The sequence below is a fragment of the Parus major genome, chromosome 7 (genome assembly GCF_001522545.3).
Source record: "Parus major isolate Abel chromosome 7, Parus_major1.1, whole genome shotgun sequence".
Classification (NCBI taxonomy): Eukaryota; Metazoa; Chordata; class Aves; order Passeriformes; family Paridae; genus Parus; species Parus major.
The window spans coordinates 10,680,260-10,705,383 of NC_031776.1; the positions used below are offsets into that span (position 1 = coordinate 10,680,260).

General features: G+C 41.3%; 1 protein-coding gene and 1 long non-coding RNA gene across 8 annotated transcripts in view; one reads left to right on the top strand and one right to left on the bottom strand.

Annotated features, from left to right (window-relative positions):
- The window catches only part of SPATS2L (spermatogenesis associated serine rich 2 like), a 139,966-nt gene that overhangs the window by 63,823 nt on the left and 51,019 nt on the right, over positions 1-25,124 (top strand). For both annotated transcript variants that reach the window (XM_015634361.3, XM_033516073.1), the window contains one exon: positions 17,633-17,705. The gene's annotated coding sequence lies outside the window, so the exon portion shown is untranslated. The remainder of the gene's footprint in view (positions 1-17,632; positions 17,706-25,124) is intronic.
- On the bottom strand, positions 8,167-24,851 carry LOC117244704. Of its 6 annotated transcripts, XR_004498265.1 has the most exons (5): positions 24,642-24,851; positions 23,516-23,690; positions 23,262-23,417; positions 8,672-8,768; positions 8,167-8,392 (listed from the first exon to the last, which is right to left on the bottom strand). It is a non-coding gene; the product is annotated as an uncharacterized LOC117244704 (long non-coding RNA). The 6 variants fall into 6 exon arrangements; XR_004498266.1 differs by lacking the exon at positions 8,672-8,768 and having other exon boundaries at positions 24,642-24,849; XR_004498262.1 differs by lacking the exon at positions 8,167-8,392 and having other exon boundaries at positions 8,401-8,768; positions 24,642-24,850.

Below are 25,124 nucleotides of genomic sequence, written 5' to 3' on the forward strand. Positions count from 1 at the left end.
GCGGGGCTGGGCTGGGCTGGGCTGGGCTGGGCTGTTCAAGGCTATTCGGTAACAGCCTCGGCCATAAATGATTAACTGCGCGCCCGGGGAGCCGGGTGTCGCCGAGCGCAGCCGCCCGTGCCCGGCGCGCTGAGCCAGCGGAGCGTTCGGTCCCGAACCGCCGCCGGGGGCTCTGGCACGGCTGAGAACGCTGCTGCCGGCGCTGCCACACCGCAGGGTAGGCACGGAGCTTGCCGTGCCTCGGCTGCTGTTTCGGCATAAAAACCAGCCGTTTGGCGTTCTTTTTTATCTCTGCCAAGGTAAAAGACCGCCAAGATGATGATGGGAGGGGGCGGGGGTTGTTACTGGTTTTGTGTTTGGTTTAGGGTTTTTTAGGTCTTTGTTGTCTTTTTTTACTATGCATTAAAAAAATTAGTAGGTATGGAATTCGTTGATAAGCAGTGGCAGCTGGCAGTACTCTTCTGTTCTCTATCAGAATGCAATGCCTCCTTTGTTGAGCTGTAAATTAATAGTGTAAGCTCCTTCCCCACCCTCAGCCTCATCACTTGGAGATGTGAATCACTTATACTACCAGATTTGTTTTCTTTAGGAGAACTAAGAGGCACCACAGACAAATCCATCTGCTTCATTCCAGGTCACATTCCACTGGATTGATTTGGTTGGTTTCAGCTTGAAAATGTGCTTCAAGGCAGCTAATGATCTTCTGTGGGAATTTTATTTTTTAACCTTTAAATTTGAATGACCAGCATATGCAAGAGGCAATTTTCATCTGGTTTTTTGGGCTCTTGATGCAGTTATAAAGTATTTTCCAAAATATGGTTATTCAGGGAGGTAAACTAAAAACTTTCTACACAAAAAGTGGAAAAGGCTGCTGCATGTAGAATATCAGGTTAACTAGAAATGTATTTGTACTGTCCATGAAAGAAATCCTGGATGGCAACCTGTTGAATGCCACTAACTAGAGGCTTTAAGCTGCTGTGAGTGGGACACTGCGCCCTTGCCACAATTGTTTCTGTGAATGCAGTCAAACCGTGCAAATGCAGAATGATTTCCAGGTCAGAACAGGTTGATTAATTTAGTGAGGCGCCATCACAAACTGCTGGAGCTGAACACTGCTGCTAGGCTCTGAGTGCTCTCCCACTAATTGTGCTAGGGAAGTGGAAGGAGTTTGGCCCTTTGAGAACAGCAGGATCTGTTAAATGTAATGAGACGCTAATCAAGATAAGGCTTGTACTGTGTCAGGTGCTGTATAACTGTGTAAGGAGGTAAGGTCACAATTCCAGGAAATTTACTGCATAAAAAAATGCTATGATTAAGATGAATTAAACTAAGTACCCTTCAAAATGTCCTCAGGGTAATCCTTAAGTGAAGGGTCTGTTTCCACAGTCCTTAGGCTGAGGCAGATGCCTGAGAAGAAATGTGCTTGAGAATTATTGTGTTGGCTGACATACAGTAATGAGCCTAAGAATTGAACACAAGCATCTTTCTGTGTTGAGAGGTTTGATTCTGAATGTGGATCAGTTATTCTTATCTAGTCCTTCTTGCTCAAAGAAACGGAAACAAGGCTATGTCAGGACACCTTCCTGCTGTTTCCCTAATCTTAAGGAAATGCTTGTCTGGAGCTGAAATTAATTCAGGCCTGTTTTTAAGAGAAAGTACAAAGTTTCCAGTGGCCTACAATGTGTTTTATATTTTCTTCAAGTTTTTCTCTAGCAATCATGGAAGCACCAAACCTGTGCCTGTCAGCAATTGTAGACAGCCCGTATTTGGTATTAATCCCTGCAAACTGTTATGTTTGTGTACCTTTTCACCCACACATAGGGCTTCTGTTGGCATTCTAAGGGACTGTGTTTCCTGGTGAGTTTTCAGAGGCCACCTCTCAGATGTCTTTAGACAGTGTTAGCAATGTTAGTCATGCAGAATACATAAGAACCCCACCTCAGTCATGTTCTCAAAACAATCTGCTGTGGTGCTTTACAAATCTAAAGGAAAGGTCAAACTCCACTTTTCATTGTGCACTGGAGGATAAAAGTAAAGCTGTGTAATGACTTGGAGCAGAACACCAAAGTGAGACTTCGCACGAAGATCTAGGGAGTAAAAATAACAGGTAACTGTTAATTGTAGTTGATTTGTAGCTAATATCAAGGATTTTATTGTCCACGTTACTCTTGAGAATTACAGTTCCTGTCTGGTGTTACTCTCTCTGTTTTTCTGCACTGTTCTAATGCTTCAGTTTCTCTGTTCCTCTTGCCTTCCTTCCTCAGATGCTTCACCAGCTTTCTCAGTTTTCTTCCTCTAGTGTAAAAAGAAACAGTAGTGAAGCACCTTTATTTTAGACTGGGCACCTTCTCCTGTTAAAAGTTGTTTTAAAGCAGTGCTCCATATTATTATTAAATCAAAGAATTTGGATCCTGCACTTTGCTGAGATTAACAGGGGGCTTTGCACGTCACATCTCTATGCCCTGTGGGTTCATGAGCACCTTGAGCTTCAAGATATGTGGCATTGTTTAGCTTCTACTTTGCATTGGCAAGAGTCTCTTTACAGTCCTCAGAACAGTAAGCTCTTGTTTTGGAGAGCATGAGATGAGGGGGTGTGTGTAGTTACCTTGGGGGTGTATTTATCATGGCAGGACTTTTACTTCCGATGTATATATGGGAGTGGCATTGTGGCTGCTTCTTAGGACAAAAATTTTGGCCCTTGTGCAGTCTTGTAACATGCCAAGGAGCAGCTCCTCATCTGATGTAATTTGATAAGGTGGTCAGAAGAGCTAAATGTAACTGGCACCTTGATCAATGGTGTGTACAAAATACATTGTTTCATTTCGGTGCCATTGTGGGAGCACAAGAAATATACATTTTTTGGATGTGGCAAGGAGTTGGGAGTGAAAACCGACACTTTTTGACTGTTTAGTTTCATGGTATGTGGGTGGAACATACTAGGAAGAGGACAAGTCTGTCAGCTCTAACTCTTGTTTCTGAATGGAAGCGCAGTAATTCCCTTGTTCTGGGTGTGGGTTAGAAGAAATCTGTTTTAGGTTTTTATCTTCCACTGTTATTCCTGCTGGAGGTTTGTCCATCTGAAGCTTGTTCAGAAACTAATGAAATCATGTGTGCAAGTCCCATTTTGAATGTGTGTGCGCCTTTGCATGTAAAATCTGGGAAACTGAAGTGTCATCAGGGTAGATGGAGAAGTAAAACATTTTTTTCTTCTGGGAAGTTTTTGGCAGTTGTAATTAACTTTTTTTTTTGTGAGTGACTTCAGAAACAGACTTCAAAATTAGAGTATAATACTGGTTTCTCAGTATAAAAGAAGTCTTTTTCTTGAATTGGCCATCTTATACTTTTTGGGTGATGCCAAATTTGCTCAATTACTAAAGTGACTATTAAGCATCAGTGACAATGGATTCACTTAATATCCCAGTACAATTACACTTTTACTAGATGTTGTACCAGAAAAAGCTCCTGATGATTTTCTGTTTATACAATAGTGCTGCAGACCCTAATTAGTGTTTGGGAATAAAGTCAAAACTCTGCAAGTGTTTTAAGCTTCTCTTGTAAAACAACAATAATATAGAGTGCCAGCCCATCTTTTTATAATACAAAAGAGGCTGACAATATGCTCTGTATGTACATAGTAGGAAAGGATTGTGGCATAACATTTTCAAAGCTTGTTCTTTTCTTGGTTTACTTTTAACTGAAGTTCTGCAGTTTCTTCAAAAGCCATGAGTTACAAATGAATCTGCAATACTTTGTGACTCCATGTCCTTTCCTTCAGACAAAAGGCCCTTTCAAACCACTGTGGAACAGTCACTGATTTTCATGTGGTCATTCAAGAAAAGGATAGTGATTGGCCTTCATAATAGGCCTTTCAGTACTCTCTCGAGTGGTTTGCTGGCTGAAAAAAAAGCCTATGGCAGTGTACTGTGTCCAGTATTTAAATTACTGACGAATCTAATCTCCCAAGTGTTGGAAAGGTGAGTTCAAATGGCAAAGAAGCCTCACCTGTTTGTGAATACCAGTGTGGTGCTACTCAGAGCTGGGGACAGATTTTGTCCTGTGTGAACTGGTACAGTTTTATTTGATTTCCTTTGACTGAAAGTCTGGTTGGGTTTTTTTGGTTTTTTTTAAAGTGGTGACTTAAGCCTGGTGTTACCATGAACTGCATTTTTGAGAGGGTTGCTGCTGTTTTATGTCTTGGGTGGAGTTGAGCAATGTTATCTGTTTGTGCTATGCATAGCCAAGGGAGCTGTGAGCATGATTTCTTGGAAGGTGACTCTCCTTGAAGGTTGTGGGTGTGTTTCAAGTTGGCATTCGGGAAGCTGCTGCCACTATTGTGCTCAGTCTCACGGAGTTATCTTTCTGTGCTGGTAAAGCCAACCTGCCTGGCAGCATTTCAAAATAAGCACTTTGCATTTGGGGTAGGTGGAGTGGTGTTTGTTCGCCCAACCTTGTGTAAAACCCGTGCAAGAGTTTATGGTGATTGACTGAGTCTTACCTGGAACACCACCAAAAGATATTGTTGGTGCTGTGAGACATTTCCAAATCAGGATAGCTCTTCAGGATCTTGGCTAATTTTATTAGACATGTGTGCAGTACTTGCCCTGAAGGTTCAAACCTGGAGTGTCTGCCTGAATGCTGACTGTTGCACCTGGCTTTCATTGCTGCAGAAGAGTGGTTCATAGTGGCAGATCAAGACTTGAAACTTTCTTATTCGTTAGGTACAACTGCCAATAAAGAGTATTTGGTCTCTGGACGGCTTGAAGCTCAATCACATACTCAAATGGTTGTTTTAGACTAAATTACTTAGTAATATAAAACCTGCTTTGAGTATGTACTGTCCAACACACATCCAGTTTGTGGCTTCCTCTTCTGCACTACACTTGAGTTATTCCCTTTTAGTATCTAAATTACAGTGCTGTGTATGGTTCTCTGTGTAAAATTAAATGCAAGAAAACCATTGCACATGCAATTTGGGTGTGGTGGCACTTCTCAGAATGTGTTGAGAAGCTGTGGTTTGTGGTAGCAGTGGAAAACCTACAAGTCCCAAAATGTCATCACTATGGGACTTATTTCTGTGTCACTGAGGGAATAACTATTTTATGCAGTAATACTAGCCTGTGTAGAATTTGATTTAGTGACCTTTAGGGCAAGGTCTAAATGAAATGTTGCCTTTTTTGTGTTCCTGTTTTCCATTAATAATTTTGTTTTGGCTAGAAATTGTTTTGAATTGGCTGGTTTGTGAAGGTGCTGTCATGATGTTGTGCTTTGGTGTTAGAATTGGAGCTTGTGGTCCTTGCGCTGGGTACATTGGATAAGGGATGGTGTGGGGATAGACTGCACAGCTTTAAGGTGTAAAGAAGCTTCATCATCTGTTCCCACAGCTACTGAGGTCTCCCATGTGCTGCATGCACTTTATTACTACGATAGAAGAAGGAAACCTACTGCTCGTTAAAATTCTTGAAGGTTTTTTCCTCTACAATAACCAAATTAAGTTGTATACAAACAGAGTGGAAGCCAAAACAGACTGGATAATTCATCTGGCCAGCAGAAAGGCAGCCAGGTCTGAAATGTAAGGAAAGAGCATGAGAAAGGAGTCAAAATATCAGATGTGTGCTGTCAGGTGCACAGAGCTCTAGTGCAGGTGCGGCAGGAGGTGCCCTGAAGAGATCTGAAGTATGAGGCAAGTACAGATGAACTAAAGCAGCTGCTATGTAAGAAAAGTGCCTGTGGGCTTGTGAAGAGAGCAGAAGGTGGTGGTTGGAAGAAGCCCTGGTGGCAAGGAAGACTGGGCTTTTTGATACAAGATGATCCAAATTGTGTGTTATTGGGTCTGCATCACCACATGGCTGGTAGCCACACAAATTTTTACTGTTGTGAAAAATGCAAGCCCCTCACATGTCTGAAACAGGTGCAGTCTACATCCCCTGTAGCTGAGTTTCTGGGGAAGAGATGTTTTAAACTTAGGTCCTGTCAGACCTCTACTGTATTGGCAGTTTTGCAGAACTTTGACGTGAGTAGGAGTTTGGTTCTATGTCCTTAGCCAAGAATATGACATGAGAGCCAGCTGTGGAGCAGGCTGCAGCAGTGTGCTGCTGTTTGTTCCACTGAGTGCTCAGTCCTGAAACTTCTGACTGTTCTTTGAGAAGGTTCAGAGTCCACAGGGTCTTTAAGGATGAAGGGTACTCTATAATAAGAAGTGTTGTACTTTTATTTTGTAGTAAAAAATTGTAGTAAAGAGAGTAAACCTACAGAACTAAGGAAGTTCTGAACAAGGAAAGCTGTTTGAATGTGGATACCGTCCCTGGAGGTGTTCAAGGCCAGTTTGGGTGAGGCTCTAGGCTACCTCATCTAGTGATTGACATTCCTGCCTGTGGCTTGGGAGTTGGAGCTATGTGATCTTTAAGGTCCCTTCCAACCTAAACCATTCTGGGATTCCATGATTTGGCAGTCTGGGAAGTCACTCTACTGTTGCATAATCTGGCAAGGGATGGTTATGTGTGTAAATTCATCAACTGCACTACCATGAGTACAACAAGGATTGCAATGAAGACGTGACTGAAAGGGGACGTCATTAATGTGTATAAATATCTAAAGGGAGAGTCCTAAGAGGATGGAACAGGCTCTTCTTGGTTGTGCTGAGCAATAGGACAGGAGGCAATGGGCAGAAGTTGAGGGTTTGGAAGTTCCATGTGAACAGGAGGAAGAATTTCTTTACTGTGCAGTGACTAAGCACTGGAACAGGTTGCCCAGAGAGGGCACAGAGTCTCTTTCACTGGAGATGTTCAAGAACTGTCCAGACCTAATCCTGTGCAGTGCCACATGCTCTAGGGTGGCCCTGCTTGAGCAGGGAGGTTGGAGCAGATGACCCACTGTGGTCCCTTCCAACCCAACCCATTCTGTGATCTCTTAACAAAGAATGATGGGTTTGTGTTTTCTTTGCTTCTGGAATGAGTTTGACACATTGGCATTTTAACGCCTGTTCCTCTCTCTGAAGTTAACCTGTATACAACCGGGATTATTTTGTACATTACCTTACAGACGAGGAAATGTTAGAAATTTTTAGGTGCTGTCCCAGTGTTGGATTTCCAGAAACACTGAATGCAGTCAGGTCCTCTAAACATCAACCTGTGAGTGAATGTTGGTGTCTTCTAAAGCATTTTAGTGAGAATTGCTAAAAAAGCAAAACATGGTTTCTTAAGCTGTAACAAGGGACTTCTTTAATGAAAGAGGGATCATCTTGTAGTTGCAAGGTCTACTAAACTGCAAAAAAGGGTTAGTTGTTATCATTGTTGCCTCATATTAAAAGAATGCAGCAATGTAATTGGTTAACCTGAACTGCACACCTTTAAACTACTGTTCACTATTTTAAGTGAATAATATCTTCTTCCATCTAGAGAGCTGCTTAGCCTTGTACTAGATGTTTTTATGAATTAAAAAAGAAAAACCTCAGGATTGCTGTTGCTGATGACAAAAAGACATTTTGTACCATGGTATGGTACTTATTCTGGGCTGAACTTGACCTACCAGGCTGTGCATCCTCACTGAGCTGGCTGTGAAGTCAGAGCCCAGCTCTGCAGAAGTGGTTCAATAGAGGGAAATGGTCAAACATGTGATAGCATGGGCTGTTTTTCTGCAGTGCCAAAAGACCTGGGCAAGGACAACTCATTTTGAAATGTCAGTGTGTAAGGTCAGGATGTGCTGAGGGTGCTTCCCCACGTGTATGGGAGCGAGGCTTCTGCAGAGATGCATTCCTTCTCCAGGCCTCTGGCTGACATGGGGAACCTCTGGAGCTGCTGCCAGCTGTCAGCTGGGCTGCTTTGCAAGGGCTGTTGCTGAATGTGCTGGTTTCATTGGATTTTCTTTTTAAACAAATTTGGTACCACAGTCCATAAAAGGCTTTGCCTTTTCCTTATTTGGGATTTTTTTCTGGAAAGGACCTCAGGGACTCTGGTGTGCTACATTTTGGGACATTTTCAGTTTCCAGTACTGATCACAGAGCTTTGGGAAAGAATCTGCTGTTAATTGAAATAGAAAATACAGCAGATGGACTCCTTAAGAGACAGGCCATGCATCATTAACTGTCTGTGTTACTACAAAGGTAGAAATATCTGTTCATGGATTACAGTTTAACACCCCCTACGTCCAAAAAACAACCAACAACACAACCACAGAAACTTCCACTTTAATATAAGGAGGAACTTCACTGTGGGAGTGACTGTGCACTGGAACAGGTTTCCCAGAGAAGTATTCAATATTTCTGGGGATATTCAGGAACTGTCTGGATGCAATCCTGCACAATGTGCTCTGGGATGACCCTGCCATCAGCAGGGAGCAGGGAGGTTGGTCCAGATGACCTACTGTTGTCCCATCCAACCTTACCCAATCTGTGACTCTGTGAAAAGAAATAATCGGCTCTTATTTTCAAATTTGAAAATTCTGCTTTTAATCCTCAGCTTTTACAGTGTGCTGTATTCCTGAACATATACCAGGAATTGCTCGTCTGGCTTCTCAAGTTCATTGACTTTGGTAGTTCATTAGAAGTCTACTTATGCCCTGAGGCAGCTGAGAAAATTTTAGTATTTAATATACTGGTGATCAAGGTGAACATGAGGTGGTCAGGCAGTGTGTGTGTTTGAAATCTGCAGCTGTGGATGTTGAGGGATTTGCTTACAAGTGAAAGCTTCAGTTGTTCATACCGAGGACTGGATTTATGGATGATGTTGAGCAGAGCCCCCACCATGCATGTCCATCTGTGAAAGCTAGGAGACCTTGGAACCAAGAAAGATAGGTTGTAGTTACTGTGTGCCACTCCTGTCTTCTACTGAAGCAACAAATATCTTGGGAAATAAAATGGAACAATAAATAACATCAGTGTACTATACTGATTTACTTTGCAAAGCTAAAACAAACAGAAGGCTGATAATTCACAAAGCAGAGGTTGGGCTGGAGATGGCAGCTTAGCCCCGTGGTTGTAATGTTTTCTGTGCAACTTTGTCATTAAATGGAATGCTCCTTTTTTTAGTGGACCATAAAATATTCAGATCATTGCTTGTGGGTGAGTGGTTATTACTGGAATAAACTTTACTCTTGGTATCTCAAAGGCACTTGGTGCAGAGGTGCCAAGTCATAGATCAGTTGCTGAGGCTCAGTGTCAGCAGTAAATTCATATTTGTTCCTAGGAAAGTAAATGCAGACATGAATTCAGAATAAATGATCCTTATAGAAGATGCTATGCCAATAAAGTGAGGCAGACTCCACTTTGCTTTAACAAAGGCTTTATCTGAGTTCCCTGAAGGCATTCCAGATTTGCACCAGCACCTACTTGCTTTTATCCAAACTTAACGAGCAGAATATAAAACCACACTGTATTTTTGCTTTCTTTTACCCAGATTGCTTCATAACTAAAATACTGACGCAAGCATTTCAGCTGAAACCCAGGCCAAAATAATTTAAATTATCAGTGAAACAGTCTAAGTTCCAGTGTGAGAAATTTGCTTAAAAACTTTGGGTGTTATTTTGTTATTTGTATGTCATTCCCATGAAAAGGCTGCATTGATGAACAAATTCCTTTTTCATTGAACCTTCTGTATCAGGGCTGTGTGAGCTCTGTGTTTTCCTTTGTGATGTGAAATACCACATGGGAATGAGATCTCATTTACACTCATGGCTGAGTCTGACCAAGATTCCCTGGGTAATCTTGCTCCTCCTTCCTATTAAAGCTTCAAAAGAGGCTAGAGTTACATTTACATTTGTGAATTGATTTCATCCTTCATTTTTGTTCATTATGATCCCACTCTTAGAATCTGAATGCACAAGACAAGAGTATTTCTCCATTCCAGGTGGATAAGGATTGGAGTTTTACATGTCTAATCTCTGCTCTACAAATATTCTTTGTGATTGTGTTCGGCTCATGTAGGACTGTCAGGAAAAAGTGTGAAACTGCTTAGGTGATGGTAGTCTGGGAGTTCTTAATCCTCCTCCTGTCCACACATCAAGGCAACAACAATGTAGTGAAGTGGAATTGTACTTGAGGATCCATTGCTGCTGCCATGCTGGGCCCTGGCACAGTGCTTTCTTTCTGAGCAGGATGCAGTACCTCTTCCAATGGGTGATGCAGAGTGTACTCTGTCGCTCTGCTGGGCTACTTCCTGGTAAAGATTCCCAGGAGGTACTGTATTCTTTGAATCTCACCCACTTACACTGTTGCAAAGGCACACTCAGCACATGATGTCGTGTTGACAAACAGTTCCGCTTTTCACAGTTGTGATGTGATGTTTTTTCAAAAGCCCAGCCATGGTGGCAGTAGACCAAGTTCCCTGATGCCCCCTTTTGTCTGTGTCCAAATGTAACTTTCAGGGGACATCTTTAGATGTGGTCTCTACTTGAGGGCTTCTTGGTGATTTTAATACTTATTTATTGTGACCATTGATATTGGGTACTGCACAATGAAACCTAATATAAGCTAGATGTCAGTATGAGGAAAAGTTGAAACCTGTTTGCAGGGTTGAGCTTTTTAATGTACTCTGTGACTCCCAATAGCTGCATACTGTGTGTCTTAAGCACATATCTGCTACAGCTGAGCTGCCTTGCTTTTGGTACTGATCTCACCGTCTTTCCTGTGAGACCAAGGTGCTGTCTGCTGGATGGCAGCATAAACTCAGTATCCACAGCCTTGATGGATCCACCACACATTGGTTGTGTGCAGTAGTCACCCGTTGTCTCCTAAAATAACCCCTCATTCACTTTAAAGCATATGCACTCAGACATATTTTCTCTGCCTCTGCTTATTTGAATAAGCAAATAATTTTAACTTTTTTTTAAAAGTGTAATTTGCATGCTTTTCTTTCTCAGAATGATTATGTCTTGAAATGATTGTACAAAAATACATAGATTGACCTTGTTATTAAGAAAATGTCTACTTTTGTTTTGGAACGGTTTAAAAAACTGTTTTATAAAATGCTGAATAAAAACCATCTGACAGAGTGAGGGCACAACTGATTTTGCTTAAGTGTGGCAAGTAAGAAGTATTGCTTCCTTCAGAAGCTTGTCTCCTTCTGTTGGGAGGCTGAAGACTGATTACATGGAGGATGTGCCAGTTTGAAAATAGTGCTGATTGCACTTGTATGGAAAATGAGTTATTTCAGCTGTAGTTCATTGCAGAAGCTGTAAAATGCTTGATTGTTCTGATGTGCTTTTCTGTCCAGAAAATAACATTGTGGAATTTTTTTTTTAATTTAGTTATACTTTTTTATCATCAATCTTTAGTTACAAGGTTGTGTTCTGTGTAAATTATCATACTCAAATTTATGTGGGTCCACAGTGATACTTCTAATAAATCCATGGATGTAATTTTTAATTTCTTAACAGCGATGTAGTCTGAGACCCAGTATTTTTGACTTCCCAAGCCTTGGTAAGGGGAAGCTCTGCTGACAGATCGAGCTTCCAAAAGTGGCAAGTAAAACTCACAGTGGATTCCCAAGTGGTAGCAAAATTCATTTCATTGGGAGGCAGTTTTCACACTGAGGCTTGGAGAATCCACAGATTGTACAGAATATTTTCCTCACTCTCTTTAGAATCTTGTGGACCCTGGAGTAAATAGAAATGGAGATCTCATAGCTCCTCTAGGCACAGAACACATCCTGGTTCATCACAATATCAGCAATTGTCTTAACTAGGGCTTTCCAGGTTTGTGGTGTTGCTTGGTTACCATAATTCCCACAACTCTCAAATAAAGAAAGTTAAGCAAATGTGAAAGAAAATCCACCTGGTTTCTATTTATGGGCTAGACTACTGTACAGCTCCAAACAAAACAGAATTGTAAATCCTCTACAGCTTCTTTAATGGTCGTTTTTTTTCCTCAAGTATTCCACTTGGCTACTCCCAAAGGCTTTCTCTTTTAAATACGTTTTGTATTGAACAACTGCTGGGATTCAGCACAAACTTGTCTAGTTCAGAAGCTGGAATCTTCACAAATTATGGCTTGTGTCATCAGCCAGTCTTGGGAGCTCTGGCTGGGATACCTTTTCAGGTAGACTTTATGTGCATCCTTAGGACAGGGCAGAGCGGGAAAATCTTTGCTTGGAATATGTTAGGGAGTATTTTCTTTAGTAATGATGATAGTGAACTATCATAACAGTTTGGCTAAAGATGTCATGTCCATTTTTTAATATTTCCAAATGTAGCTTCAGAAGTCCTCACCTGCCCTTAAGGGGAATAATTTTGGTGTGCGGGCTCGTGTGTTACAGGGAAAATTCTCATCTTAATTTCAGTTAGCTGATCTTGACCAAGTCCACAGACACTCTGAGAACTGATTATAGCATATATGTCTTGAGTAGCTGTTCTCTTGCTATCCCTGTTCCACTAAAGAGTTCTGCAGAATGAAAGGTACCTTTTTTTTAATCACTTCCAGGCTGAGATAGATAACTTTTACGACAGTCATTCTATTGCTGTGTAACAAATCAGTTTAAGTTGTTTTTCATGAAGTTAACTCCCAAAATAAGGCATTTTTGGGAAATTGTGGATGAGTTTTTTAGTGAAGAGAGCTTTCCATAAGACTGCTAGGGTCACAGACAGTGTACCTCATTATGGTACAGTTGGTTACAGAAACCCTCTTAGTTTTTCAGAATGGAGAAAACTAAAATTAATAGAGCTATCTGTGAGTCAGAGATTGAGAGACGACAAACATATCCAAGTGAAACACAGCTTTTTTTTTTCCCCAGCTGTGGAAAAAACTATCCCCATCTATCAGAAGAGTGGTATGTATATGAAGTAGACATCAATTCTTGTAGAAAGGAGAACTTGTGTTGCCCTGTGTTCATTGTCTGAGAACTCATGTTTAAGTGGGGCCTGCAATTCAGTCCTCTAACCATTTTGGGCTTCCAGTGGGCCCAGTTCTTCTAACAGTGGAGAGATTTCTCATCTGGTGAGATACCAGGTGTTCAGTGGTGTGATGTTGAAATTCTAGTATCATCTGGCTCATCTATGTCTGTGTTACAGATCTATTCTGGCTCCAGTACTGTCAGGAGGAATTGGATTAGGCCCGTAATAATTTGGGAGTAAATTGTTGACTGATGTTACATTAGGAGGAGTAAGAGACTGAAATAATGAGAGATCACTGGTAGGAGAGAGAATAAAGGTGCTTACAGACAGTTGAACATGAATCCGATCATTTACCCAACTGTGATATCATTGTCTGACTTGTGTCACTGAACAGAAATCTGGTATAGGATGAGAGGTGGTTTGGTCCTGAAGCTTTTATTTGGTTGTTTCCCAATCCTAATGCCAACAGATTCTTTTGCTATGCAATCTCTGGCAAATACCAGATGAGGATAGTTTTAGACAGAAAGCCCTATGCTGCTTTACAGTCATACACCTCTCTTGTTGCAGTAAGAGGCGCACATTGTAAATGTGGATACAAACTGTCCTCTGAAGGCTGGATCCTGCTGAGTGTGCTTTGCACTGCATGCCCTGGCCAGGGTTAGAAACTGCAGTGCACAAAATGGAGCATCTTGGGTTAAAGGCAGGCAGATTTCAGCTTTGGAAGTTGTTGTTACTAATTGACTGATACTGACAGGATCTTACTGTCATTGAAGTGTAGCAGTGACAGACAAGGAGAAACTCTGATTTACTTTGACTACATCAGAATTTACAATCTCTGTTGGGCATAAGGTTGAGAGTGGATGTCTTAAGGTCTGACTGTGAAAGGTTTGTTTTCCATGTGCTAAACAGCTGCATTGGCAGTTAGGAAAATGTGACTCCCTAGCTAGGCCCAAATCAAAACCCAGAAAAGGGCCAAAAATCCCCAAGGGCCATAATCATCAACAAAATCTCACTTTTTTATGTGTGGACCAGCAAGCTGTAAATAGCCTTTGCAGTCATTCATATCAACATTCAGAGGATCCCCTGCCTTGTGCTGATTTTCTTCTTACCTATATGTTCCATCACCAAAGAAATACCCTGAAATGAAAGCTGGCTTATCTGTAGTCCAATGTTTCCTTTGTTATCAGCATTCATCTCAGCACACTGTGCCTCCAATTCCTCTATAAACCTAGCTTTTAATATTTTTTTTAAAATAATCAAAAAAACCAAGCCAAATCGGAAGCCAAACAAACTATTCTTAACAGACAACTTCCAGTTAATTGCAGTGCTACTATATATAATATGGGATATATTTAGCACAGTATTTTGCACAGGTGTGCCGGTCCTATTTGTATAGGGTATTTACTTGGGAATGAAGGGATTGCAGGTTATGTTTGTTGTTGGGGTCTAGAAGGCTCATGGGGTTTCAGTGGAATTAGAAAAGTGCAGTGTTAGAGTTTTTGAGTTCTTCTGTGTGATGTGTGTGTTGTGAAATGCCTAGGTTAAGGCTGCAGTCAGGGTTAGACATCAGAAGAAAAGGGATCAAAGGCCTTGTTTTACTCTTCTGAAGAGTAAAGATTCCTGTACAATGAGAACTCCAATCTGTAGTGTTACATAGCTCATGTTATGCTTTGATTTTGCTCTTTAGGTTCATGAAGCGCCATGTCACAATGAATAGCTGTTCTATAGAAAATAAATAGATTTTAACTTTGTGTCTGGTTCTTCTGTTGTCACATATCACATTAATACTAGGATTAGGGAACTGTCGAAAAAGTCACAGCTCAAGATGGGTAGGGATTAAAATGCTTTGTTTATTTGTATGTTCTGCTGGGCTGTTAGCACTGTGATGAGCACAGATTCCTGGCAGGTATTTGGTCTTATGTTGGTTTTGGTGCAGTTGTTTGTTACAGAGCTCTGGTGCATGTGCAGTTGATGTGATTTCTAAAGCTCTGCTTTTTCCTCTTCATACCCTGCAGTGGAGGACAATGTGTTAAAGGTTCTGTGAGGGGATATTATGTCATCTCCATGCATATGGCCTTCATTGGCCATGGCTCTGCCATAGAGGAATATGGGCCACTGTTTTTCAGTCTGTATTCTAAGGCCTGCAAAGTAGTGACAGCATGCCTTCCCATTTCAGGGTCTTTTTGTTGTTTGGGAATAAAAATCACTTCAAGAATTGACCTTTCATTATCCTGGGAAATTACCTTGAATATTTGCATGTTAAACAACAGTATTTTCTGTGATGATACATAAGTGGAGTAAGTTTCCTTTTTACTGTTGTACCTTTACTCTTGATTTCCTTTCTCCGCCCTTGAGTCATTTTTTCCTGCGTACTGTTTGATAACATGTCATGGACCATTGAGTAAAGACAAAGTGGTGATTTAGGAAGGTGATCAAACTATGGAAAGATGTCCTGTAGAGTTAATTAATTTTTTTCAAGGTAACACATCTAATTTGGTCAAATTTGATAGATGCAGTATTGCTTACAAAGAACAAATCTTTACTGCACCCAGTAAAATGGGGAGGGTTTATAATTTTACATATAGTGTACAGTTGGCTGTCTGCTTTGTTACTTGATGGTGATGCAAAACAAGAACTTTGGACTTCAACTTTTTGCTTACGTTCTTTTGTCTTTTAGAATAATTTTTAATAATAGCTCTCAAGGGGCAATAATTATAATTCTAGCTTGAATAATTTCAAACCAGTGACTGTATTTCTTGACCACATCAATAAATGGGATTCTGACATTATCTATCACTTTCTTCTTCAAATCTTGTGAAATTCCAAAGGACAAAAATTATCAAAAGAACTCATTAAGCAGGAGGAAAAAATATTTTTTTTAAGTTATAAAGCTCTTCCCATTTTACTTTTTCAGGTTTTAGTTTTCCAGTGAAGTTGGAGATGATTCTCCTCTGTAGCCTTGGCTGAAGAAGATCAAAACTAGGGTTTAGCAGGTGGTGTGATGCAGGAAAAAAGAAGAATCACTAGGGTGCCTCAGTGCAGTAATGTCCATGATCTGATCTGCTGTGTTTAAATCCTAAAAATACTTCCTGCAGACTACAGGCAGTGCTGGAAGCAGTTAAATGTCTGTATGTTGGTGTAAGAAATGCAGTAGTTATTAGGAATGTTGCTGTCTTCTCTGTTTTGATTTGGGTGCTCACTGGACAAAAGGGATGAGTTCTTAGCCCTTCCTTGTGTCCCTTTGAGGAAAACGGCCAAATCTTCCCCTTGCTTGCCCCAAAGGAAAAACTCCTGGTAGGGCCATCACATAAGCCTCCTTCCCAGTGCTTGGCTGGGGTATCCTGCCCAAAGGCAAGGAATTGGGTATGCTTCCCTCACCAGGTTTCCAGCCCTTCTATTTATCTCATGGATCTGTGCCTGTTGTGTAGATCCCAACACCCAGAAGTGCTCTTTAACACTGACATGTGTGAGTACTTGTATTTCTTCACTGAAGCATCACATTTTAAATTGCTCTATTCATTCCTTTGATTTTGAACATAACTGTGACTCAGCAAGCCATGCAGAAATGTGTGTTTAGATTGTAATGGACTTTGGGACATAAGCTGTGAGAGTCTTTGTTGTAGGAACCTTTGCCAGGTGAAGTGCTTCAGGGAACATCTGGCTGTTTTGGATGCAGAAACAATTAAAAGCTTTCTGCCTTGTTTTAAACTAAAACCTGTGATGCTGACAAGACTTTTACAGTCTAAAATTCATTTTGGCCTTGGCAAAATATGTAGTTTCAATAAGGATAAAATGAATAAAATATGACAGCAGTCACACACTTCTAGTCTGTACATAGAGTGAGTATTTTCTAATACAGAAGGGAAAATTTGTAAAGACAATGCAGTCATAGTGGCTTAGTAGAGGCTGATTTCAGCAGTCAGGATGTTCAGAAATGCTGCAATATTCTCTTAGCATTAGCTGAGGGACTGCTAAACAGATCCTATTGCAAAGCAAACAAGGACCAGTGTGCAACTCACTTAATAGTTGCCAAAGAGGAATAATTTCTATCTGGCATGCATGGTAAACCATAGACCATGACTGCCTTGTCCTCACAACTTCACAAAAGAATAGAAAACTTAACTACTTCCCTGCACTAATGAAATTTGGAGATCAGTTTCCATTCATCCGTGTATGGGTATAACAGGCACTCAGTTTTCCATGTGGTTGTGTGTCTTTAACTTTGGGGACAATTCCTCTGAAATTTATATGCAAATCAGCAAAGGCCTTGTATTGCGAACAAAGTGCTGGTGTCACTCTTTGGGTTTCCCTTTGTTTCATCTGAGTTAGTATTCTTGAGATGATAATGTTGTTTCTGGAGAATGACCACAGTGAAACTTCACTAGTGCTGCTCAGAGGGGTTTTTGATTAGTACATGCTGCATTACTGTAACTTGCACCTACAGCTCTCTTGCATTAATGATAAAGTAGTTTTTGTTGCTTAAGTTTATCTTTCTGCACAGCCCATGTGCTGACTAATTTGAGCTTAAAGTATGTGCTTTAAAAATGGGTTTGTTTCAGGACTGGATTGTATGTGTGATCAGAAATGGGACTAACAGCGAGCCTTAGGTGATTGCCTGAGCTTTTATGGCAGTGAAGATAGGCCATTAGGAAAGATAAGCCCTGTAAAACAGGTAAGGGCACCCCCATGTGTTGGGCACAGTAGTAAAGGATTGAGGGATGTTTTCTTCACAAAAGTCTCCTGTGAGAAGACAGTAAAGCAAATCAAGAAAAAATTAATTAAGCACTTGTTTGTTTGTTTTTTTGACTTCCAGCTATTTTTGGGGGAGATACAGTCTATTGGAGAAGATAGAAAAATAGGAACAGAAACTGGAGTCATTTGCAGTGGTAAGATACTTTTTATCTCTCTTTGCTGATCATTCAGATAGGAAGGTTCTTTACTTACAGGTCTATCAGTGGAGGAACAAGAGGCCAGGAACTTTGGGGGCTCTTTCACCACAGCAGTGCAGTCTATTTGAACATCTTGGAACCTGAATCATATGGAAATCTTCAAGTGGCTCGGATTGGAAGAGATCTTAAGGATTGTCTTGTTCCAAGCCTCTTGCCATGACCAGGGACACCTTACACTAGACCAGGTTGCTGAGAGCCCCATCCAGCCTGGCCCTGAACACTCCCAGGGTTGGGGCAGTTTTTTCCAGAGTCTATCATTCACCATTCCATATACATTTCTTGCCTTTTGTCTTCTTTCTCTTGTGTCAGTAAGTTGACCAGCTTATGCTATATGGTCCTACCACTTCTCCTCACCATCTTCTGTAAATGTTTGAACCACTGTGAAGATGTAGCATGGTTTGCAACTGAAAGTTCTGCTGAAGTTGTATCACACCAATTATAATCCAAAGTGATATTCAGAGGGTAGTGGGAAGGGGCAGCTTTGTAGTAATTAAAAAAAAAAGAATACACATATAGACTACAAAACTGAGAAATGGAGTCTCTGCAAATGCCTAATTTTAGAGGTGGTCTAAACCCCATGGTTTTTGTCACTTGTTTTGAAGAAATTATTTGTCTGAACATACCAAATAATTCCTTTTGCCATTTTGTCTAAAGGAGGCAGTTTCTCTCTGTCTAGCATGTTAAAAATCATAAGCTAAGTCTGTTCCAAGCCTGAGTCTAACAAGTGGGCTAATATGATCTCATCCTTCTATGTAATTCTAATGGAGATAGCTATTTTTTTCAAATGTCCATAAGGTTCTCCAGTTTCCTTGCAGCTTAGACGCCTGGATTGTGTCCCCTATGAATGGCTTCCTGAGAAATCATCGCTGAATCACTTAATTCCTCAATTTTAAATCTGTAAAATGCGCTAACAATACTCCTGCACTTAAGCATGGGTGTCACAGTGATAAATACGATCATGTATTCAAGTTTCTGAAATACTATTATAATAAATAGGATGAAGGAGAACTCATTTAATTTGCACATTATTCACTTCACACACCCTGTTTCTTTGGTGGGGGCAGTTATGCTGTTTCTTAAGGATTTCCTTTCTTCTTCAGACTTTTTACACAGAATTGCCACATGGCAAACTTTCAAAGCTTTTGGTAGTGGAAAGCTCACAGGGAGTGGCTGCATAGAATCAGTCTGGTAGTTAATAGTTCAGCCTGCTAAACTCGGTAGTGGTGAGCAGTGTGACTTCCTCAGAGGAAAGAAGAAAAAGATACGTGCCCAGAGTAGTTCTTGCACATCTGCTGATCGCAAGTGTGGCCAAGTACATGATGAAATATTGCTTGTCTGGCTCTGAGCTCTGTATAGTACAAGCAGAGTGACTCATCGGGTCAGTTGCTGACCAGAAGTTGAGCTGTCAGAAACAGATGGGCTGCCTAGAGAGCGAGATATCTTGGAAGCATCTCCACCCTTGTCAGCAGTGTTATACAGCACAGGGTTTTCTCAGAAGCAGTGATTTCTGTGAAAGATGCTGGTTTTTCAGCTGCATTTTGGTCTTCCACACCAGAACAATGCCTTGTGGCCCTGAGAATAAGGAAATTTGCTGGCTTGCTAGTGAACATCCATATTTGTGAAAACTGTACTTGGAGGGGCGGTAGTAAGGAGGTCAGTGAAATTCTTAAAACTTGCAAAGGGATTGTTTTTCAGCTCTGAGAAGCCTTCAGATTGCTACTAAAAGATGGGTGTGTGTAAATGTTCTTTCTGCAAATGAAGCCAAAAATTTTAATCAACTCTGAAAATCTTTTCATGTAGTTCCCTCCATTTCTTTACCCCTCAGCAGAATGAGAATAACAAGTGCTTCCTCAGACTGTAGAGTGGGGATGAGGATTATAATCAGCTCAGGTATTTGGAGGTAAAGTGCCCTACAAGTATCTAGAGGAATAGAGTTTTTGTAGACACTGAATACTGGGGCAAGTTGTGGCTCAGAATCTGAGAAGAGAGTACACCAGTCTGGGATGGGATGGGTTTTCAATTTGACTCGCTGTGGTGGGTTCACCCTGGCCAGCAGCCAAGCACCCACACAACTCCTCACTCCCTGCAGCAGCTCTCCACAGGGGGATGGAGGAGAAAATAGGGAGAACAAAGACAGCTCTTGAGCTGAGTTAAAAAACAATTTAATAGGTGAAGAAAAAGTGGGTTCAGGGGGTGAAAAACAAGCAGAGCAAGGGAGATGGCACACCAGGTGATGGAAGACTGATACCCAACCAGTCTCCAAATAACAGCCAAAAAAACTTGCTTGGAAACAAAAATATCCTTTTCTTCCTTTATCCCGGTTTTTATTTCTGAACTTGAGGATACATCACATGAAAAAGCTGTGTCCCATCCCAGGCTCTTGCCCACCCTCAGCCTGGCTGTGGGGGTGTAGTGGGAAACAGAGGTGGCCTTGACACTGTGCAAGCATAGCCCAGCAATAGGCAAAACACTGGTGTGTTGTCAGCAGTGTTGTAGCCACAGAGCCAAAACACAGCACCATATGGGCTGCTGTGAAGAAAGTTAACTCCATCCCAGTCAGACCCACCACAACCCCAAATCATACTACTTTTTTTACTTACTTTTGAATGTAAACTGAAAAAGGAATTATCAGAACAAAGTCCTCTTGTAAGATCTTAAGAACAGAGTATTCTTGATTAAAAATGTTTCATTGTACATGGAAATGTGAAATTTTCATTAGAATCATGCACACTTCTGAAACTTCTTTTTTGAACTTCTGAAAAAGTTCAAAAAGACTCTTGAGAATTTGCTGAAGTTCATTTTTCACTGAAAAGTGTCTCAAAATATCTGTTTTGGGGAATTCAGTAGCACTTATGTGCTTGTCTGAATGGGGCCTGCATATTCAAGCTGACTCAGTCCTGGAAGAGCAATTCTGGAGAAATTTTAGCCATTGTGAACATCAGACCTATGTCAGAAAAGGGTAATTCTCTAATTGCCTGTAGGTACATCTTGTCACTGTCTGTATAAGTATGTAAATTTGTGCCTTAAAATAATCAACTCTGTTGAATTAAGGTTCATGATTAGAGCGGGTGGTTTTTCTTTGCCATTGATAACTTCCATTTTCTGTTCCCTCTTTGGAGTTGAGGACAGTTGGAACAGGTTGGAAGAATCATGGAAACCTTTGTTTTTGGTAGCAAAGGAACAAATGTTCTCTGAGGGCACTAGGATGGAATGTGTATTCTGCTAGAAGGGAGGATCAAGGCAGTAATTTGTGCCCTGTCCAAAAGCAGGGTCTGTGTGGAGATAAAGTGGTGAAAGAGTTCTTGTATTTTTTCCTCCAACTGCACAGTTCAGGCAATTTAAAAAGAACCAAAGTATTCCCTGTTTGCTGTGCTCTGATTGTGAGCAAGGTGGCTAGACTGTGATCCCAGTTAATGAGCAGAATCCCTGGAAAAATAGTGATAGATGAAGTTCAGGTCTTGGAAAAACTCTGTGTGTCAATATTATTGGGAAGTAAATAGTGTGTTTAAGGAAGACAACCAATGGAACTGAATCTCATCCTGTGTAAATTGTGTCTCATATGTGGTTCTTTTTTTTTTTCTCCATTATTGGAGAGTCCAAACATTAAGTAACTATAAATCCAGATCTCTTAAGCCAAAGTCCTTGGTTCTGTGGATGCCAGTGACAGAGCTCTGTTAACCACAGAATCCAGTCACAGCTCACGTCTGCTGCCTGCAGAGCCAGCCCTTCTTGTTTTGGTGTGTGGCTAAATTGGAGATGTGAATTTGTGGCATTCACAGCTCTGGCTGTGCTTTTGTCTACAGTAAGAAATTTGTATGAGTGACTGCCAGAACTGCTCATTATGAATGAAGATGATAACTTGGTGCATGGCTTCATGAAAATACAGTCAAACGCTTTGTAAAGGACTAGGTATTCAGGAGTCACCTCTGCCTTTACTTGGTGAGGCTTTAGAATAAATGAAGGAAAGGCGTGACTGATACAGTGCTTTACTTGACAATAAATGCTGTGGTCAGTTCCTCTGTGTCTGCACAAGCCATGGTAACTTCCTGCTTTGTTAAGCTGAACTTTGCTTATCCCAACTTGTGCTGTGATGTGTGGGCTTTTTTTGGAAACGATAACTGGCTGACAGGGAGTTCAGTCAGCTTTTGGGGAACCCTTGCTTAGCTGGTGTTCGAGAAATGTTTTGGTTTTGCTGAAGTAGCTTCAACCAAACCCCAACAAAACTCATTTGATTGGGAAATTCCTAGCTAGCTCAGCTTGTCTGGCAGTTCTTACTACTGACAGGATGGTTAGAGCAGGTTGAAATACTGGGACTGTGACTTGCTGAGAGTTTGGCTTGCTTGGTGTGGTAACTCTGTTAACCAGCAGTGGGTTTTTTTTATAGTGCCTACATGCAATATATAAGAACTTGTCAGTGCTGCTATAATGTTGCTAATTAACAAAGTGAGAGTTAGCAGTTAAAGCAATTTAGAGGTTCCCATATAAAACATGCTGTTTTGCATACTTGTGGTGGATTGACCCTGGCTGGATACCAGGTGCCCACCAAAGCCTCTCTGTCCCTTCTCTCCTCAGCTGGGTAGGAGAGAGAAAACATAACAACAGGCTCGGGGGTCAAGAGGATAGAGACAGATCACTCAGCCATTACCATCACAGACAAAACAGACTAGACTTAGATAAATTAGCCTAATTTATTACCAGTCAATAAGAGTAAGATAATGAGAAAAAAACCCTGAATTTTAACATACCTTCCTCCCAGCCATCCTTTCTTCTCCGGCTTAACTTTACTCCCAAGTTCTCTAACTCCTCTGCAGAGCAATGCTGATGGATGGGTGATGCGGGTTATGGTCAGTTCATTACACATTGCATCTGCTGATCCTTCCTCCTCAGAGGAAGGACACCCCACACTTTTCCCCTCTTTCCAGTGTGGGGTCCCTGCTATGGAACACAGCTCTCCATGAAGTTCTCCAACATGGGGCCTTCCCACAAGCTATGGCTCTTCACAGACTGCACCAGTGCAGATCCCTGTACTGCACCAGCAAGGCTCCTTTCCCATGGGGACCAGTCCTTCAGGGACAGCCTGCTCCAGTGTGAGCCCCTCATGGCATCACAAGTCCTACCAGCAAACTTGCTCTAGCATGGGCTAGGACCCTTTCCAAAGGTCCAGAGGTCACTGCCAAGAGCTTGTTCCAGTGAGAGCTTCCCACAGGGATACAGCCTTCTTAAGGCATCCACTTGCTCCAGTGTGCTGTCCTCCATGGGCTGCAAGTGGATCTCTGCATCCCTGTGGACCCCATGAGCTGCAGAGGCACTGCTGCCTCACCTTGGGCTGCACCACAGGCTGCAGGGGAATGTTGGCTCCAGTGCCTGGAGCATGTCCTGCCCTTCTCTACTGACCTTGGTGTCTGCAGAGCTGTTCCTTTCACATAGTCTTTCTTAGTCCTCTCTCTACCCACAGTTGCTGCTGCACAGCTTTTAGCATCCTGCCCTTCTTACCTCTGTTATTCCAGAGACTCTCCCATGGTTGCTGACGGGATTGACTTTAGCCTTATGTTACCTTATCCTCCAAAGCTGCATTAAGTACTCATCTTCAGAAATTCTGGACAGATGCAAAGTAAAGGTTTGTCCACGGAATTTATCATTTCATGGATTCTGGCGTGCCAAAGATAAGATTGCTTCCAGTGAATGGGTGCAAACAGAAGAGGTGAAAGATGCTTTGTATCTGTGCTATACAGTGTGACTGAGCTTACCTGCCTTTGAGAGAAGTACCTTAAAATAAGCCATACTTTTATTTTCTTGAAAATGTTCCTCAACAAATAAGTATCTTCTTTTCATTCCGTTGATAAGATTACTCCATTTGTTGTCCATATGTCTTAGCTAGTCAAACAGCTTTATCTCTGGATTGCCCTTTCCAAGTTAAGAAATCTGTAATTTAAAAAAAAAAATCCAAAATCTTAATATACCTGTCTAAACAGGGACTTCAGTTCATGCATGTCAGCAACACTTCATATGCTATTTATCTTCAGAAGCAGAACAGTTTTTTGAGATTGTCTCCTGACTATTGGGGAGGGTATGGAAGGTGGGGACTGGTCAAGGCACCTTTGCATATTTTTGGCAGTACACAGTCTGTATTGATTGACTGTGCTTCTAGAATTAATGTTGATGTAGCTGGGTAGTGTGGGTTTCAGTTGAAAAAAAATAATGGGTTTCTTTTGGATTTTACCTCTAAAAAGTGCAGTTCAAAGTCCAGTAAATGCTCTAATAGCTGCTTATTCATGTGTAATAGCAATCAGATTGAAGGCACTGTATGAACAATAAGTTGTTATGGGTTAACTTATTAATGTGCTTCTGTTGTTATTTCCAGGAATACCATTTGTTAACATCAGAAAATCAGTGTTTTTTTTGGCAGTAGGAAGGTGGGGGAGGAGAGGAAGACTAGCATTTGTTGTAAATCTGAGAATATCAAAATGTCTGTGGCAGTGACAGTGTAGTGTCTGTCTCTACAGGTTCTGTTAATATGGGAATACTACTAGGCCTGTGTCTGTTCATTGTGGATATACATCAGCTCATTTTACTAGAGAAACTTGTAAACATTTGTTGCGGCTTTTATGTACATATATTTGTGTGTGTGCATATGTATATAATGTATAATAATTTATATACTGTTCAAGGAAAAATTTGCATCTTCTTCAAAGGAGCTATATGAGGTGACTTGCTTATAGAGAATGAAAGGCTGCATTTAATTTCACTGTTTGGTTTTGGAAGGTTCATACTGCTTTGGCACATTTAAATCAGGTGTTTACCTTCAAGGAGATGTATATAACCTCACTGACTCATAAAGTATGCTTACCTGTCCTTTGAATATATGTTACTTACCTGAGGTCTCACCACGCTGAGGCTTCTTCAGGTCTGTCTTGCCTCCAGTTGAGCACCTGGCTTTTATCAGCTCTCATCAGAAACCTTTTATTTAGGGAGCTCTTTCAGAGCTCTGGTAAAGTGCTTCCTTTCCCCATACTCACTGTAAACTTGCCAACTCATCATGACTGTGGCACTTTCTTATGCTCTTGGTCAGGGCAGCTCTGATGACTTCTCCTTCTCTGTCTGCAGCTGGGGAGGGCTCTTGTGGGACCAGCAAGAAGCTGCTTCAAGTCCATGTAGCTCTTCAAAGGGTTATATTTGCTGAGAGTCAGCCTTGCCCATTTAGCAATGGAAAACTAGTTTTTCAGAGATGTCTGTGCAAGAGGGAAAGGTGATGCAGACTTCAAATACTTAATAGAAAGAAGGCTGAAATCAGAATAGCTCCAGGACCATCTTTGAAGTTGGGGTTTATTCCAAGATTGAGAATTTATACTGTACCAG